Source organism: Macaca mulatta, chromosome 1 (genome assembly GCF_049350105.2).
Source record: "Macaca mulatta isolate MMU2019108-1 chromosome 1, T2T-MMU8v2.0, whole genome shotgun sequence".
Classification (NCBI taxonomy): domain Eukaryota; kingdom Metazoa; phylum Chordata; class Mammalia; order Primates; family Cercopithecidae; genus Macaca; species Macaca mulatta.
Window position 1 is genome coordinate 119,173,360 of NC_133406.1, and position 18,406 is coordinate 119,191,765.

Consider the following 18,406-nt stretch of genomic DNA (forward strand, 5'->3'; position numbering starts at 1 on the left):
CTGAAAGATAAAGGCAGCTTCAGAGATTTTGGCAAATTTTGTGAGATAAGTAATCAGAAAAAGAACTTAGATTTCAGTGCAAAGTGGTCTATTTTAAAAGAAAGAGAAAGGCCGGGCTCGGTGGCTCACGCCTGTAATCCCAGCACTTGGGGAGGCCGAGGCGGGCGGATCACAAGGTCAGGAGATCGAGACCACGGTGAAACCCTGTCTCTACTAAAAATACAAAAAATTAGCCGAGCGCAGTGGCAGGCGCCTGTAGTCCCAGCTACTCAGGAGGCTGAGGCAGGAGAATGGCGTGAACCCGGGAGGCGGAGCTTGCAGTGAGCCGAGGTCGAGATCGTGCCACTGCACTCCAGCCAGGGGTACAGAGCGAGACTCTGTCTTAAAAAAAAAAAAAAGAAAGAAAGAGAAGGAAGGAAGGAAAGGAGGGAAAGAGGGAGGAAGGGAGGAAGGGAGGAAGGAAGGGCGGGAACTTAGATGAAGACTAGAATATCTGGGAATGGGCTTAAACCATCAATCATTTCCATTAATGACCACATGCTAACGAATTATAGCACAGAGATAGCATACTGTAACGTCAAATACAGTCAGCATGGGGTGAGAAGGTACTCCCCAACTTCTCCATTCTCCTCTGAAGACACATTCTCCTCTGAAGAACAGATATTGAATCCTCTGAACAGATCCTCTGAAGTGAGATATTGAATCTCACCTTTGGGTAAGTTTGGGCATCCACATGAACGAGCTGGGGCACCCGACACCAGATTACACCAGGCCACGACCTTCCCTGCTGCCCCTTGCCTGCTTCAGAGGCTGCCCCGCAGGTGGGGGCCTCAGCCCCAGGTCTGATGTTGTGCATTTGCTTTCTCACTGGGCTTCTTCCTTGCACTGACTCACTCCCCAAGGACCCAATGAGTGGCTACGTGGGAAAGATACAAACTGGTCATGCCCCTTTCTCTCTGACACCTCTTGATGCCTGCAGAGGTGAGCTCCAGACCCACTCTATGAGTGGTGACTTGAGACTTCCTCACAATGATGACACTGTCCAAGAGCAGGGCCTGGCACACCATGAAAGCTCAGTGAAAGAAGGCATCCACCACAAGGTCCTGGAGGATGAAGAATTCCACTGTGGTCCATAACATTTTAGTCCCAAAAGATCCCAGGTCAGGAGATGTGAAAGGCTTCTGAAAGTGACCATTCTTTTAAACCATTATACTGGCCGCTGCACCGTGTTTCCCCATCCTGGACACTCTGGAGGGCACCGTCTACAGCCATACCCATCTCCCCACCCAGGACAGTGCAGCAGCATTAGTTTGGGGGATGCCAATGGGCAGGGAAGGGGTGAACCATGAAAGCTGAACAGGAGAAAGCAGGTGGAAGTGGGGCAGCAGGGTGGAAACAGAGAGAGAAAATAAAGGTGGGGTAGAGAATGGGGGGACTTATGGGGAAACAGAGAGAGAGAGAGAGAGAGAGAGAGAGAGAGAGAGAGAGAGAGAGAGAGAGATCTAGCCACAAAGAAAGGAAAAAGTCCAGAACACTTGTCTGCTAAAGTAAAATAACTTACACCTAACAAGGTGCAAGGGCACTGCAGGTCATGGGTGGCATGTCCTGGTCATGCTGTGATGTTTAGGGGCCATGACATCTACCCTTTGAATCCGAATCATAACTGAGAGGGGACTCTGTCCCTATCTAGCTGGCAATCCCTTGTGATTTTATCTTTTGGATCTGGCAGCTCTCCACCTCTGCTTACTTTGTGGGAGGCAGCTCTTGGCACACCAAATCAGGACAATTCAAATATCAGAGCCTTGGAGACTTCACTGCAAGCCCTGGACAGTGGGAGCTGGTGGCATCTGGAGGGTGGAGTCCAAGAGGTAGCAGCGCTGAGGTTCCACACACCCTCAGGAGGACAGTAAGGGGTAATCTCTTGGTAAGTGCCTACTTCCCCAGGAACCTCCGCCTATGTGGAAATGGGGCCCACGCCCAGCTTTTCTCTGGACAGGCCCCAGTCAGGCATCCAGGGTACCGGCTGAGTCCTGGGCAATGCAAATTCCTGTGTGCTGACCTTGCGGAGGCTGGAAGGAAGCACCATGATCTTTCCACTTGGAACTGGACTTGCAAAAACAATGGCTCCTGCTGTTTTCAATTTCCTTGGACTTTGGCAATCAGATTTAGCCTTTTGGAATGGGAAGATGACTCCTTTGGGTCACCCCAGGTATGGCGTGGCCTTGGATCTGCGGGTTCTCCCCAGGCCTCAAGGACTGGCTGACTTTCATCGTCTCGGTTGGTGTCACCACACTCACACTCCCCAGCAAAGATCCCCCAAAGTGTGCTGACTAGGAACATATTCCTCAACTTCCTCTCAGACCATGGTAGTCCATTCTTCTGTTAGTGTAGGCTGCGTGTGGGAGGCTGGTGGTGGGTAGGGTGGGAGCCTACAGAAGGAAGAGGAATGGTAGCCAAGAAGGAATAGAGAAGGAGGGGGAGGCAGGAAGTATGGAGAGCTGGAGGGAGCTGGGGAAAATGGGTGTGGGGGTAGTGTGAGGAAGACAGGGAGCAGGAGAGAGAGGGGATTGGAAACAGAATGAGAGGAGGAGGAGAAACAGGAGGAGAAGAAGGCAGAGGAAGAAGAGTGGAAATTCCAGCATATCCCAATTCTTGTTCCGGAAATGGTCATCAGCGCTCCATGGATAAAGGGAAAAGGAGAGTTGCAAAGAAAAAGAAAGAAACCCCAGCGGGTAGGGGGTCTCAGCAGAATGTTTATTTCAGGGCAGAAAATTGGCAACCCAGGCAGGACTGGTGACTTTAGTGGAGACCTAAATATAGCTCTTCCCTGTCCCTAATCCGGAAAGGCGCTTAATCTCATTCTCTGAGACAGAAACCTAAAGAGAAGGGCAGAGAGAGGTAAGTCTGGGGCGTCTCCTCCTATTGTAGATTAAAGGTACTCAAGTCCTGTGTGACAAGGAGGAAAAAATACCTGCAAATTCTGGTGAATATGGAGGCTGAGAATTCACTTGCCAAATGCCAGTAACTGAGAGCATTCTCAACAGCTGGTTCCGTGGGGTAATGGTGAGCACTCGGCCTCAGAATCTAGCCATCCGAGTTCAGACCTCGGTGGGACCTTGTTGTTTGCTGGTCTTTTACTCTGTTGCCAGAAGCCACTCTGGGAAGCAAACTCCCGTCTCAAAGACAAAGTGAAAGGGATGGGGTTTGCGTTTGCCCTTGTACCAAGTCCTGGGTTAGAGAAGAGAAAGGTTTGGGTCCCGGGGAAGGAAGCTCCGCTGCTGCAGGTCCCCTCGTCCCTCCTTCTCCCGCCTCGCAATGCGTCCCCTGAGATGTCCCTCCTCCTCTCCCGTCCCTTCCTCAGGGGTCCGGGTCCCAGAAACCGGCTTCTCGCAGTGGCCTGGTCCACAGGGAAATTGCCCAAACGTCCAATCGGAGTCACCAATCCTGGTCCCAGCCCTGGGCGAGCCTCCTGGCCCCCTGCAATCAGAGGCCCAGACCTCGCAGCCAGCGCCCCAGCAACCGAACAAGTCCCCACCACCTCTCAGGGCGACCCTGAGCCTCGGGGTGAGAGGTCTCCTCCACTAAAAAGGCTGCCGCCCCTCAATCCTAGACCCCGAGATTCCGCTCACCCGGGAAATCTCGTATTGACACCCGTTGTCTTTTTGGTAAGTAAACGGTGGCATGAGAAATTCTGATGGGGTTAGCTCAGTCATTGGAGATTGTGTCAGTTTAGAGTAGATGGTTCGAGACCTAACTTAGGAGTAACACTGCTTTATTCAGATGGCCCATCCTATTCCGAATGTTAATTTACTCTGTTCTTCATATTCAGATTTCCACGCAGAATTTCTAGCTCCCAAGTCTCTATTGCGGTTCCTGAAAGTCGCTGCTTCACTGAGCTTTGGAACCTGACTCCGGAAAATCTCATTCTTTCGTCCCAAGATTTCAGCCGGAAAGAGAAATCTGCGCGGCGACCTCTTCAAGCGCGCGGGCTGGGAACGCGGGTTCTGATCCTCGGTCGCCCGGAAGGAGCTCCCTCAAGGCCACGGGTAAGAGGAGCCTGAGCAGCTCCCAGGGTTGAGTGCGGGAAGGTGGGGGCGGCTCATGGTGGGTCTTGAGAGCAAGCTAAGATGTCCCTCCAGGCGCTCAGGACCATCACTCTGATTTTCATATTTTGGAAATAGGAAAATTTTCAGCGGTTACGAAGGACTGGAAAACACCGCAGTCTTTGAGGGGCTCGGTTTGGCGGGCGTGCGGAGGCGTAGGGGTGGGGGACGGGAGAGAGGTGCCTTGGCTGCTTAGAGTGGACTGGCAGGAAGGAAAACACAGAAGATCCATTTTCCCTTGCAGGCTGGACTGCAGGGCCTGGGATGGAAAATTGGACAAAGAGTAACGATATGTAGAGGTTGGCTGCATGCATGGAAAATTGTTATCCCTCAGGCCTGTAACCCCAGCATTTGGGAGGCGGAAGCAGGCGGATCATGAGGTCACGAGATGGAGATCATCTTGGCCAACACGGTGAAACTCCGCCTCTACTAAAATACAAAAATTAGCCGGGCGTCTTGGCACCTGCCTGTAACCCCAGCTACTCGGGAGGCTGAGAGAAGGGAATCGCTTGAACCCGGGAGGCCGAGGTTGCAGTGAGCTGAGATAGCGCCACTGCACTCCAGCCTGGCCACAGAGCAAGACTCAGTCAAAAAAAAAAAAAAAAAAGAAAAGGAAAGAAAGAGAGGGAGGGAGGGAGGGAGGGAGGGAGGGAGGGAGGGAGGAAAAATTGTTATCCCTAGAGAGAAGTGTAGGGGAGACCAGGCATATGTAACTTTGATAACAGTGTATAGTGCATAAAAAATCATTCCTGTTTACAACCAGTTATCACAACTAGCTACAGATTTCTTGGTTCCTTTTCCACTCCCACTGCTTCACTTGACTAAACTTGAAGGAAAAAAATTTTTGTTTTTACATATGATATTGTTTAAGTTGATCCTCAGCCCGCCCTCCTCAAGTAGCTGGGACCACAGGTATACAACACAGTGTCCAGCTAATTTTGTATATTTTGTAGAGACAGGGGTTTTGCCATGTTGACCAGGCTGGTCTCGAACTTCTGGACTCAAGTGATCTGCCTGCCTGGGCCTCCCAAAGTGCTGGGATTTTGTGCTGGCCTCCATGCCCAGCCATCATTTGTATTTTGAATTTAAACATTTTATAGTCATAAGTATCACTCTTCAAAGATTCTGGGTTTTGTAGCATGTACAGGGTGGGGTTCAGGACACTCTACTCCAAAATATAACACCTTAGGGTACTGAGTATTTTATGCTAAAGGAATCTGAGAAAACAACAGAAGCAGAAAAGTCACTGTCACCCTCCCCCTGCCCTTCTTCCCTGAAGCCAATCATAAGGCTCTCATGTGAGAGGTGCCCACTCTGTACCCAGAGAAAATGTGCATTGTTGTGTCTGAAGACACAGCAACACGGAGTCTGACTATGTTTGTCTGACTGAGCAAGACTCAGTCAAAAAAAAAAAGGAAAGGAAAGAAAGAGAGAGAGAGATTTGAGTAATAATAAACCTCTGTCCCAGTCACTTAGCTGTCTCTGCATTTATTAGATTCTTTCTCTGTTGCAGAAAGTCTGCTGTTCTCAGCTCCATTGGCTTTTCTGGGCAACCAGCAAGATAAACTCACCAGTTACATTAATAAAAGAGAAACACAAATAGCACATATGCTTGAAAATTAATGTAAGTCTGTATATTTCTTTTGAAGAAACACGAAAGGAGGAGGAATGATATGACAGGCAATACACTGTCCTAAATATTTTCATGATTCTCCTGCCTCCCCCGTATCCTTCTTATCCCAAAAAGTGCTCCCCAGAAACCTTCAACTTAAACAGGGTCCTGCCAGAACTGGGTTTGTCCTTTATTGTGGGATCTGGCCAGCAGCCCGCAATGCAATGGGGCTCTCTCTTTGTTTCCAGGTGGATCGGCAGGTCAAGAAATAATAGACACACACAAGATAGTGAAAACTGGGTCCAGGGGTGTCAGCACCTTCTGGTCCTGTGGTGCCAACAATGCACTGGATATACCAGCATTTATTATTAAGTTTAGTGAGGGTGGGGGTAGGTTAGTGAGGGATTTAGGGTCATTTGATTATGAGGTGAGATGGTCACATGGGGATGAAGTAATTCTTTAACATGACATCTGTATGCAGAAGTACAGTATACAGAGATAAGAATTGACAATATAGTGTGTGCATCAGTAATTTCTAACAGAGCCTTAAAACAGAAACACAGTCTTTCCATAACCTATGATTAGCAAGATATTAATCAGCAGTAACAGTTGCAGCAAAAGCTGGTTACAAACAATCCATAGAAACAGGCTGTGAAGCTAGACAACCGGTTAGACCACAAATTCTCAGAAGGGAGTATTCCTTAACCCTAAAGAGGCCTAGAACAGCCGTGGCAAGATGAGGGCGTTTATAGCCCTATCTTTTCCATATGGACAGGCGCCCCCCCATGCGTCCATTTATAGGCTCTCCACGAGGGTCGCATTCCATTCTCAGAGCTATGAACATCTGCTTTTCTGGGATAGGAATCTTGGTGATGTGAAACCTCCCTGACAGCACGTTCGTTCACAGGCTCTCTGGCAGGGGGAAGCACATCATGCTCTGTTGGCTCATTCTGGCAGCCCAACCTGGTACTGTCTTTACACAATCCTGCATGCAATTTTGTATTTACAACAATCAGGAGCATTTCATCTTTTATTCCGTAGCAATAGTTTCAGGGGGTCTCCCTACAGTCCTTCCCTTGCATTTTCCTCTCACCTGCCCCACACCCCTTCCAAATCTGTTCTTTCACTTCCAAGTCATTGAGTTTTTCCATTTAAAAATATAAAAGATACAGAAAGGGCCGGGCGCGGTGGCTCAAGCCTGTAATCCCAGCACTTTGGGAGGCCGAGACGGGCGGATCATGAGGTCAGGAGATCGAGACCATCCTGGCTGACACGGTGAAACCCCGTCTCTACTAAAAAATACAAAAAATTAGCCGGGCGAGGTGGCGGGCGCCTGTAGTCCCAGCTACTCGGGAGGCTGAGGCAGGAGAATGGCGTGAACCCGGGAGGCGGAGCTTGCAGTGAGCTGAGATCCGGTCACTGCACTCCAGCCTGGGCGGCAGAGCCAGACTCCGTCTCAAAAAAAAAAAAAAAAAAAAAGATACAGAAAGAAGATAACCAGTCATCCATATTCCCACCACCTGGAATTAAGTACTGTTCACATGTACAAATTTTTCTTCCAAATCATTTTAAAGTTACTCTCATTTTTTTGAAAGTATACATGCTTAGCATAGACCATACCACCAATACAGAAAAAGTACAGATATGTAAAATTTCTGATCACCTTAAGTTCAAAATAACTTTTGTCAACATTAGGGCAACACTGATCGAGTCATGTTCTTCTGATATATCTACAGAGAGAAGAATGTATATTTTAGCTAGACTGCCCCCCCCACATCCCCGCAAAAGAAAAAAACAGAACAATAAAAAAAATATATAGATAGATACATACACACACATAATATATATGGGAGCTACATATATTGTGTGTATATATATACGTATATACATGCTTTTGTAAAATTGAGCTTAGAATTTTTTTATTTTACAAATACTCCATTTAATTGTGCATGAATTTAACTGAAGACAAAGAGGCAGAAACAGAAATGAAGGAATTCCTGAACTCTCAATCACATTTAGAGAGACACTTTTCTAAAGGAATCCTCTAAAGCTAAACATAAATTAAATTCAGTAGAATGCATTATGATTTGCAGTGTTTTTTGTTGTTTGTTTGTTTGTTTGTTTTTGCTCTGTTGCCCAGGCTGGAGTGCAGTGGCTCGATCTCCGCTCACTGCAACCTCCACCTCCCATCCACCTGCCTCAGCCTCCCAAAGTGCTAGGATTTACAGGCATGAGCCACCGCGTCCGGCCTGCAGTGGTTTTCTTACTACTTTTTACAATCAAATTGATTAAGACATTGGTTGAATATGGTACAATGCATCCATTTCAAGTTTGATGACATGTCTACTACTCCAGAAGGTCCTCTCGTGCCCTTTGCAGTCAGTCCCCTCGACTCCCTGACCCCAGCATTTAATAGTTTCTGTCACTATACAGGTTAGTTTCACCTGTTCTAGAAATTCAACTTGATGGTGCCACACAGGATGCCCTCTTTTCATCAGTCAGCATGAGGTTTTTGAGATTCATCCATGCGATCTCATGTTTCCATGATTTGTCCCATCTTATTGAGGGTAGCACTCCATTGGATGAATATATCACAATAGGTCCATTTAGCCCTTGATACATATGAACCGTTTCCCGTTTGGAGACTATTGTAAACAAAGCTGCTAAGAACAGGCTCTTTTTGTGAATATATGTTTTGTAAATTCTATTTGTCCTTCTTTAGTATTAACTTATTTTGTAAAAGGATGTCACCTTCACAAGTGCAAAATTCATTCAAATGTTACAGAGGCCTGAAGCAGAAGTCTACACAATTTCCTTTGTTATATTTCATAATTAAGGGGGAAAAACTTTATCTGGGATATTGTTTCCTGTCAGCAAATCCTTGATGTAAGCCACACACGATGCTAGGTGTACTATTAGACTGTCTTCTGTAATCTGTGCAATAACTCTAAGAAGTACTTCATATTATTATTTTTCTGTAACCCTTTCCAACTTGAAGCCTAGCAAATTGAAGGACCTGGCCCAAGGTCAAACAGAAGGCAAGCGGCAGCGCCAGGACTGGAAGAAAGCCTTCCCAACGGCTGACAGAAGCTCAGGTCTTTGTCAGAACCTCGGTATTGCTGATCGAGGAGTTTCTGAGCAAAAGCAGCCCACCAATCCAGTGGCTGAGAACTGCTTGGATATTGGCTTCCAGGCCCATCAGAAATACCGATCAGGAATCCCAAGGATACGTTAGTGATGCCGGTCCCGAAACAAGGGACATTTCTTAAACATTCTAAAAACCCGTTTGCTCATCAGTAACGCAATGAAAGTTGCTTTCGGTCTTGGTTCATATATTCTATATTTGAGCAAGGCAATGTCCGCTGCTGGGGTTAGAAGTAAATGGCTCGTCTTCATCAAACTATGAAGTCCATAGGACGTACGGCTTCCACTTGCAGTGTCCTGAACACTCGCTGGGCGTCCTGTGCGTTCTAGCCGGTTTTCTTTGGAGCCGCGGGTTTCTGCACCTCACCCGGGACCGGATGGCAGAGGCTTCTCCGGACATGCGGATCTATGCGTGCTGTCCCCGGGATAGCCACCAGGGGACGCCATAGGCCTTCCTGCCGTGGTCCTCCTTGCCTTTTCCGTTTGGGCCAGGTATTACAGATCAAAAGTGCTCAGGTGGGGTCAGAAACACCCTGGGAGAGGCTGGCAAAATGCCCAGAACCGCCATCACTAGGCCTGGGGTTTTCTTCTGTAGTGGAATTCTCGTGCTCATGCAGTGCAGGGAGGATCGCAGCGCGTTTCCGCCAAGACAGGTGAGACTGCGGTTCTGACCTGCGGACCTCGATGAATGTGCGTTAGGGCACGTGGGCGCCGGGAGAAGCCTTCCCCTACACAGAGTGTTATGTCTACAAGCGAACTGGGACACTAAGAGCCCCAAAGGCCCTGCTTTCATCCCAAAGAACAGTGCCTGTCTGCGTAGTTTCTACCTGGCTCTATGAGGTGAGAACACATTCCCTGCTGGCACAGAAACCCTACAAACTCCTGTGGGGACTGCGGTTAGAAGCAGACGCTGAGAGATGACTCTGTAGACTAGAGAAAAACACCACTATTTTCACAGAGCATGAGGCTCCAAGAGACTGGAGACCACAGACCAACTTTGTGCAAAAAAATCAGGCTTACTTGCAAAGGAAACGAGCTATATACGGCACTTAGCTTGCGGTAAACCCGTTCATAATGGCTGACGTTTCTTACATTCTGATTCTCAAGCATCCAACTGTAGATTAGCAAACCAAATACATTATTCATCAAAATGGTGTTAAACGATGTTTTCACATAAATCTGCTTTTTGCACCATAACGTTCAGGGGAAAGCGCGAACGCAGTCCCCCACTACCACAAATTATGCAGTCGAGTTTCCCACATTTGGGGAAATCGCAGGGGTCAGCACATCCGGAGTGCAATGGATAAGCCTCGCCCTGGAAAAACCACCTTCGTGATCATGGTATCTCCCCTGCCAGGTAAGTATGAGGTTATATTTCTCCATCATGCCACAGCCCCAGACGCTTCACCCTTTACACGCACGGTCACTTACCACCCGCATGCCCCCCCCGCACTGCTCCCACCATGCTACCCCGAGCCCTCCTGTCCCTGACACACAGCCAGGACGATCACGTACAACCGGCGGTCCTGGACTTGCTCCCACAGCACAAGAAATCCTCTGTGGCCGAAGCAGCAGCCCCTGCGCTGCCTCATCTACATAGGAATCGCCCTATCCGTGATGTCACCGACAGCGCCTTTCCCGGTCCCCGTCTGCTCTTCCGCTCCGCCACTCAGCCGACCAACCCGCTGCGGGAGCCAGCGGAGGAAGTGACACTTGCCTCTATCTCCTTTCCCTCCCTTCCCCGCCCCTGGTCTCTCCCAAAGAAGTAGGTTCTTAGCCTGTGATGCCAAGGACACCTTTGGCCGCCAGCTGGAGCCTGTGCTCTCTTCTTCAAATAATGGCTTTTAATGCGCCAACTAGAAAGTTTAGGATTACAGAGAAAACCGGTTCTTTTCACATACGGTTATCCTTGTGATGTAGCTTTCTGCTTGAAATTAGAAGTCGTTCAATATCAGAGAGAAACTGTATCTATGAAACTAGAGAGGCTGCTCAGATGACTGCAAACCAGCCATCCTCAACTTGTTTTATCACTAGGAGTGTTATAAAGACGGTTGTCCAGTTTCATGAATCTTGTAGGTTTTTTTCAAATACAGCAATGTACAAAAATGTGCTGCCCCAGCAGAGCACACTGGACTCAGGCATGGTGCTGGAGTCGTTTTATCATCTCTTCCACTGCTTTCTCTAGACCTTAGCGCTTACCTCATGTTAACACTTAACATTCTGCAAAGCCAGGAACAAAGTCGTCCAAATTTGGCAAAAATATTTGGGGGAAATTTTATTTCAGGTGTTTAACTGATTAATATGTAGACTACAACACCAAACTCTGACAATACCTCAGACTTAATGATATCCACCCCGTCTCTGCAAATCTATCAGGCAAGTTTTTCCTGCCCTTTACTTTCCTATAAACTGAGTCATACAGTGTGTAGTGGGTTTTGGGGGGAGTGTTACTGCCCAACTGGTACACCTTGCCTGCTGCTTAGATAGAACCAACTTTTCGACACAGGGGAATTGCAATAAAGAGCTGCACTCTAGGCCGGGCGCCGTGGCTCAAGCCTGTAATCCCAGCACTTTGGGAGGCCGAGACGGGCGGATCACGAGGTCAGAAGATCGAGACCATCCTGGCTAACACGGTGAAACCCCGTCTCTATTAAGAAATACAAAAAACTAGCCGGGCGAGGTGGCGGGCGCCTGTAGTCCCAGCTAGTCGGGAGGCTAAGGCTGGAGAATGGCGTGATCCCGGGAGGCGGAGCTTGCAGTGAGCTGAGATCCGGCCACTGCACTCCAGCCTGGGTGACAGAGCGATGAAATCCCAGGGAGCTGAAGCTGTCCTCTTGTGCTGGGTCAGTTCCTGCGTGGGGGCCACAAGATCAGATGAGCCAGGTTATCAGCCTAGCTGATGCCACCTGATCCACTGAGTGCAGGGTCGGCAAAATATCTCAAGCACTCATCTTAGGTTTTCCAATAATAATGTGATCTCCAGGAACAATTTGGGGAGGTTTAGAATCTTGCAGCCAGAGGCCACATGACTCCTAAACCATAATTTCTAATCTCATGGCTAATTTGTTAGTCCTGCAAAGGCAGTCTAGTCCCCAGGCAGGAAGGGGGTTTGCTTTGGGAAACGGATATTGTCATCTTTCTTTCACAGCTAAACCATAAACTAATTTCCTCCCAAAGTTATTTCAGCCTGTGGCCAGGAATGAACAAGGACAGCTTGGACTTTGGAAACAACATGGAATCAGTTAGGTCAGATCTCTTTCGCTGTGATAATTGTTCCAGTTGTAATTTTTGCAAAGGCGGTTTCAGAAGCAGGGGCATAGGTTTGACTTCTGTCACTCAGTCTTATGTCTATGAATTTTTCATGTTATTTATGTGGTTATTTGTTTCTATGTGTATATGTGTATTCCTTTGTATGAATATACATTAACTTATTTATTTATTCTACTGTTGTTGAACATGTTGACCTAAAAGAAGGAGGCTGAAGCACAAAATATAATTTAGAGTTTACTTGAGCCAACATGAAGACAGCTGCCTGGAAGACTCACAGCCAAGGAACCTTGGATCTGAGCTCCCTTTGGCCTCTGTCACAAGCAGGTTTTTATTTTTTATTTATTTAATTTTTTTTTTTTTTTTTTTTTTTGAGACGGAGTCTCGCTCTGTCCCCCAGGTTGGAGTGCAGTCGCGCGAACTCTGCTCACTGCAAGCTCCGCCTCGCGGGTTCTCGCCATTCTCCCGCCTCAGCCTCCCGAGTAGCTGGGACTACAGGCGCCCGCCATCACGCCCGGCTAATTTTTTTTGTATTTTTAGTAGAAGCGGGGTTTCCCCGTGTTAGCCAGGATGGTCTCGATCTCCTGACCTCATAATCCGCCCGCCTCGGCCTCCCAAAGTGCTGGGATTACAGGCGTGAGCCACCACGCCCGGCCCACAAGCAGGCTTTTGAAGGTCAAAAGCAGGGACAGACAGTGGGCTGATAGAAAGGTGCCTGTCAGGAATTCTCATTGGTTTACAGAAATAACATTGATTGGTGATTGGCTATATGTTGTTAAGTTATAGGGCATGGGGGTATAGTGATTGGTGTGGCATTATTAGGTTAATTTACAGCTACTTGAGGCGATAGCAAGCAGTTTCAACAGATGAATACATAGCTCAGTGCAGCTCAAAAGGAAGGAGCGGAAAGGGATTGCTGTCTAGATTTAACGTCTCTCTGGGCCTGATCATTTGAAAGCGCTCACATTCCTCAGATAAAAAATGTTTTAAATCTTTCTTCTTGAAAGCATTGATCATTAAAAGCTCAGTCAAGGTGTCCCTCTTTGCCAGAAAGGCTCATTCCTGGATAGGCCTGTCCCAGAGAGGGGACAGGGGAAGAAAGGAGCTACCTCACTGAGGAATTTTTAAGAATGTCCAAAAGTCGCCGAGACGGGTGGATCACGGGGTCAGGAGATGGAGACCATCCTGGCTAACATGGTGAAACCCTGTCTCTACTAAAAAATACAAAAAACTAGCCGGGCGAGGTGGCGGGCGCCTGTAGTCCCAGCTACTTGGGAGGCTGAGGCAGGAGAATGGCGTAAACCTGGGAGGCGGAGCTTGCAGTGAGCTGAGATCGCGCCACTGCACTCCAGCCTGGGCGACAGAGCGAGACTCCGTCTCAAAATAAATAAATAAATAGAAATTATTCTTTATTTTATTTTATTTTATTTATTTATTTATTTTGAGTTGAGGTCTTACTCTGTCACCCAGGCTGGAGTGCAGTGGTACAAGGATAGTTCACTGCAGCCTGGATCTGCTGGGCTCAAGCAATCCTCCTGCCTCAGCCTCCCTAGCAGCTGGGACTACAGACATGAGCCACTGTGCTGGCTAGTTTTTTTAAATTAGCTCATTTTTTAAAATTTGTAGAGACAGGGGTCTCACCATGTTGCCCAGGCTGGTATCGAACTCCTGGCTTCAATCCTTCTTCTCTCCTCAGCTGCCTAAAGTGCTAAGATTACAGGTGTGAGCCACCACACCCTGCTTAAGTTTCATATTTTAATTTTATATATGTAATTATTACTGTCCTTAAGATAATTGGGGCAATATCTCTAAAGTTTTAGAGACTTAATTTTTCTATTCACTCCACTGGAAGAGTATGCCAATTGGTTTCATAAGAAAATATATTTATAAATCAGAAAATTTCTTTCCACCAATCTAGGGGGCATTCGAAAGCAAGTAATTGCATTAAGTAACATCATTTAGGGTGAAAACAGATGCAATGGTATCTATTAACGATGCTTATCAGTGAGGGAAACAAACTAAAGAAATGGACATCGTTAGATCCTTGGAAAACCCTCACTATTGAAAATCTAAGTGATTCTGTGATACCCTTTTGAGTCTTGCAGGACATTCTCTTTCCGGAGCCTATAAGAGTAAATCATTTCTTTTCATCCATTTTCATTAAGAACTCAGCTTCCTTGATGTTCTGGAGATTTTTAAATTTGATTTGTGGCCAGGCGCAGCGGCTTACGCCTACAATCCTAGCACTTTGGGAGGCCAAGGTGGGCAGATCAGTTGAGTTCAGGAGTTCAAGGCCAGCCTGGCCGACATGGCAAGACCCCATCTCTACTAAAAATACAAAAATTAGCCAGGCATGGTGTCACATGCCTGTAATCCCAGCCACTCAGGGGGCTGATACACAAGAATCGCGTGAACCCGGGAGGCCAAGTCTGCAGTGAGCCAAGATCATGCCACTGTACTCCAGACTTGGTGACAGAGTGCGACTCTGTCTTAAGCAAAAAAAAATTTTGATTTGTGTGGTTGTCAGAAGTGCTTATATTGCTGACTCCATTGCTTATTTGTGATCATATAAATCTCTTTTCTCCTGTCTGTAGTGTGAGTTAAACTTAATCCTTAAAGGACATGTATTTCAGCTGGTTAGAGTTGTTTAGCTAGTAGAAACCTGAGTATACGAATCAAAGAAAACTGCTCCTTACATGCCACAGACTTAGCTTTCTTTCTGTACTAAGATTTCTTTTAGGTATAGTAATTTGTTAAAGCCAAGAGCTCCTATGGAATGAAGTTAGGTGGGAGGGGGGCATTGAGTAGTAAGATCATCTTTACAATAGAGATGCCACTCTTGCAGGTATTGACAGCTATTGGGCCCAAAACATTGTTACCAAACATTGGAAAGACAAGATATGAGCAACTTCTCATTGCTGCAGTCTCAAATATCAGGAAATACCATTATCCTCAGGACAATGAATAGACCATCAAAAGAGACTCACAGACTAGATCCGCTGTCATGCATCACCAAACAGGGAATGGATCCTTGTCAAACAACACCCAACAGAGATTGTCCTCAGAAATTCACTTCATAACATCAAAACCAGAAACGCACACTGATGCCACTGATGGCAGAAAACAATGATGCGAGAAAGAGAGAGAGGGAGATAGAGAGAGGAAGGACTCGCCCAATGACCATACTTAGTACATAAAAGCAAAAGAACTCAACTTCTGCTCATGAAAGCAAGAACCGAGGGAACAAGAGCCAGTATCTCTAAGGATCCAGGTCTGCACCAGGGGCCTGTTAGGTGCAGGATTCTGTTGGCTCCAATGATGGGTCTCAGATGGACTAATTTTTATGGACATAGCCTCTGAAAGAAATCAGTCGAGGAATAATATAGAGACACTTATCTGCATGCTCATTCTCCATTACTATAGAAGGGAAACTGGCATTAGATTGTTTTAATCAAATAAAAGTAACATCAAGATTTATAAAGAAAAGAGGAAAGGGGAGGAGAAAAAAATGACTGGGACCATTGTGATTTTGCTCCCTTTGGATAAGCAACTTGGCAGAAAGCTATCAAAGAGGTCACTGTGACCTGTCTTCTCTGGATGAATGTGACTTGGTCACCACAGGAAACAATTACAGGCTGGGCACAGTGGCTCATGCCTGTAATATCAACACTTTGGGAGGCGGAGGCGGGCGGATCACTTGAGCTCACGAGTTGGAGAGCAGCCTGGGCAACATGATGAAACTCTGTCGGTACAAAAAATACAAAATTTAGCCAGGCATGGAGGTCTATGCTAGTAGTCCCAGCTACTCAGGAGGCTGAGGTGGGAGGATCACCTGAGCCCAGGAAGGTTGAGGCTGCAGTGTACCATGATTACACCCTTGCACTCCAGCCTGAGTGACAGAGTAAGACCATGTCTCTAAATAAATGAATTAAATTTGAAAAAGAAACAAGGCCAGGCCACTATTCACAATAGCAAAGATTGGAATCAACCCAAATGTCCATCAGTGACAGACTGGATTAAAAAAATGTGGCATATATACACCATGGAATACTATGCAGCCATAAAAAAGGATGAGTTTGTGTCCTTTGTAGAGACATGGATGCAGCTGGAAACCATCATTCTCAGCAAACTATCGCAAGAACAGAAAACTAAATACCGCATGTTCTCACTCATAGGTGGGAATTGAACAATGAAATCACCTGGACACAGGAAGGGGATCATCACACACCAGGTCCTATTGTGGGGAGCAGGGGCAGGGAGGGATAGCATTAGGAGATATACCTAATGTAAATGATGAGTTAATGGGTGCAGCACACCAACATGGCACATGTATACATATGTAACAAACCTGCACGTTGTGCACATGTACCATAGAACTTAAAGTATAATAATAAAAATTAATTAATTAATTAATTAATTAAATAAAAAAGAAACAGGGCCAGGCAGGGTGACTCACACATGTAATCCCAGCACTCTGGGAGGCCAAGATGGGAGTATCACTTGAGCTCAGGAGTTCGAGACCAGCCTGGGCAACATAGTGAGACCTCATCTCTAAAAAATACATACATATATTTTAATAAATATATATAATAAAATATATACTATATTTTATTATACATAATATATAACTGTATGTATTTCTTATATAATTATAATAAAATATGTATATATTTTATTATATATAATAAAATTTAAAAGAAATAATTACAGATGTTGAAGGACTTTAAAATAGCCAGGTGCAGTGGTTCAGGCTGGTAATCCCAGCACTTTGGGAGACTGAGACAGGAGGATCACTTGAGCCCAGGAGACTGAGAACACAGTGAACTATGATCGTGCTACTGCACTGCAACCTGGGCAACAGAGCAAGACCCTATCTCAAAAAATAAAATAAAATGTCTTAAAAGTTTAGCTGTCCATCCTATGAAACTGAATATCTGTGTGTAATGTCCACCATGTCCTCCTGTTGTACCTCCCCCTTACTTAAGCCAGGAAGGCATTTGTCCCCTTATTAGACTATCACTGGCACATGGTCGGGCATGGTGTCTCATGACTGTAATATCAGCATGTTGGGAGGCTGGTCAGGAGTTTGAGACCAGCCTGGCCAACATGATGAAACTTTGTCTCTACTAAAAATACAAAAATTAGCCAGGCGTGGTGGTGCAGTGTTGTAAGCTGAGATCGCTCCACTGAACTCCAGCCTGGGTGACAGAGCAAGACTGTGTCGCCAAAAAAAAAAAAAAAAAAAAAAAAAAAGGCAAAGAAAAGAATATCATGGGCACATGTATAGAAAGTTAGGCTTCAAAAAAATCAAAAAAAAAAAAAAAAAAAAAAAAATAGGCCGGGCGCGGTGGCTCAAGCCTGTAATCCCAGCACTTTGGGAGGCCGAGACGGGCGGATCACGAGGTCAGGAGATCGAGACCATCCTGACTAACACGGTGAAACCCCGTCTCTACTAAAAAAAATACAAAAAACTAGCCGGGCGACCTGGCGGGCGCCTGTAGTCCCAGCTACTCGGGAGGCTGAGGCAGGAAAATGGCGTAAACCCGGGAGGCGGAGCTTGCAGTGAGCTGAGATCCGGCCACTGCACTCCAGCCTGGGCGGCAGAGCGAGACTCCGTCTCAAAAAAAAAAAAAAAAAAGAAAGTTAGGCTGGGTGCGGTGGTTCACACCTGGAATCCTAGCACTTTGGGAGGCCAAGGCAGGTGAATCTCTTGAGCCCAGAAGTTAGAGCTCCTGGAGCCAATCTGGGCAACATAGCAAGATCCTATCTCTAAAAAAAAAAAAGAAAAGTTGGATTTGGTGGTGCACACCTGTAGTTCCAGCTATTCTGGAGGCTCACTAGAGCCGGGGTGGCAGGTGCAGTGAGTTTGCAGTGAGCTGAGATCATGCCACTGCACTCCATCCTGGGTGACAGAGTGGCACCTAGTCTCAAAACAAAAAGTAGGAGAGGGGAGAAAATTTGTTGTATCAGCAAAGAAATGAAGAAAGGGACATTATTAGAGTTGAGAAAGAAATTAGAATATGATTTGGTACCTTTCCCACAGAAGATAAGTTTGCTAACGTGCTGAAATTAGAAGCATTATATAAGGCCTGGTGTAATCATAGCACTTTGGGAAGACCTCGGATGTGCCTGAGCTCAGGAGTTGGGGACCAGACTGGGCAACATAACGAAACCCTTTCTCTACCAAAAATACAAAAATTAGCTAGGCCCTTCGGATGTGACTACTGATTGTGCCGCAGAGACACAACCCTAGTGGCTTAGGACTCGGGGAAAGTATAAT

General features: G+C 46.5%; 1 protein-coding gene and 1 non-coding gene across 2 annotated transcripts in view; one reads left to right on the forward strand and one right to left on the reverse strand.

The window, feature by feature from the left end:
* Positions 1-18,406, forward strand: part of LOC708768 (NBPF member 20) — an 853,661-nt gene that overhangs the window by 171,528 nt on the left and 663,727 nt on the right.
* LOC114674672 (U1 spliceosomal RNA) lies at positions 10,061-10,224 on the reverse strand. Its single transcript, XR_003725798.2, has one exon. It is a non-coding gene; the product is annotated as a U1 spliceosomal RNA (small nuclear RNA).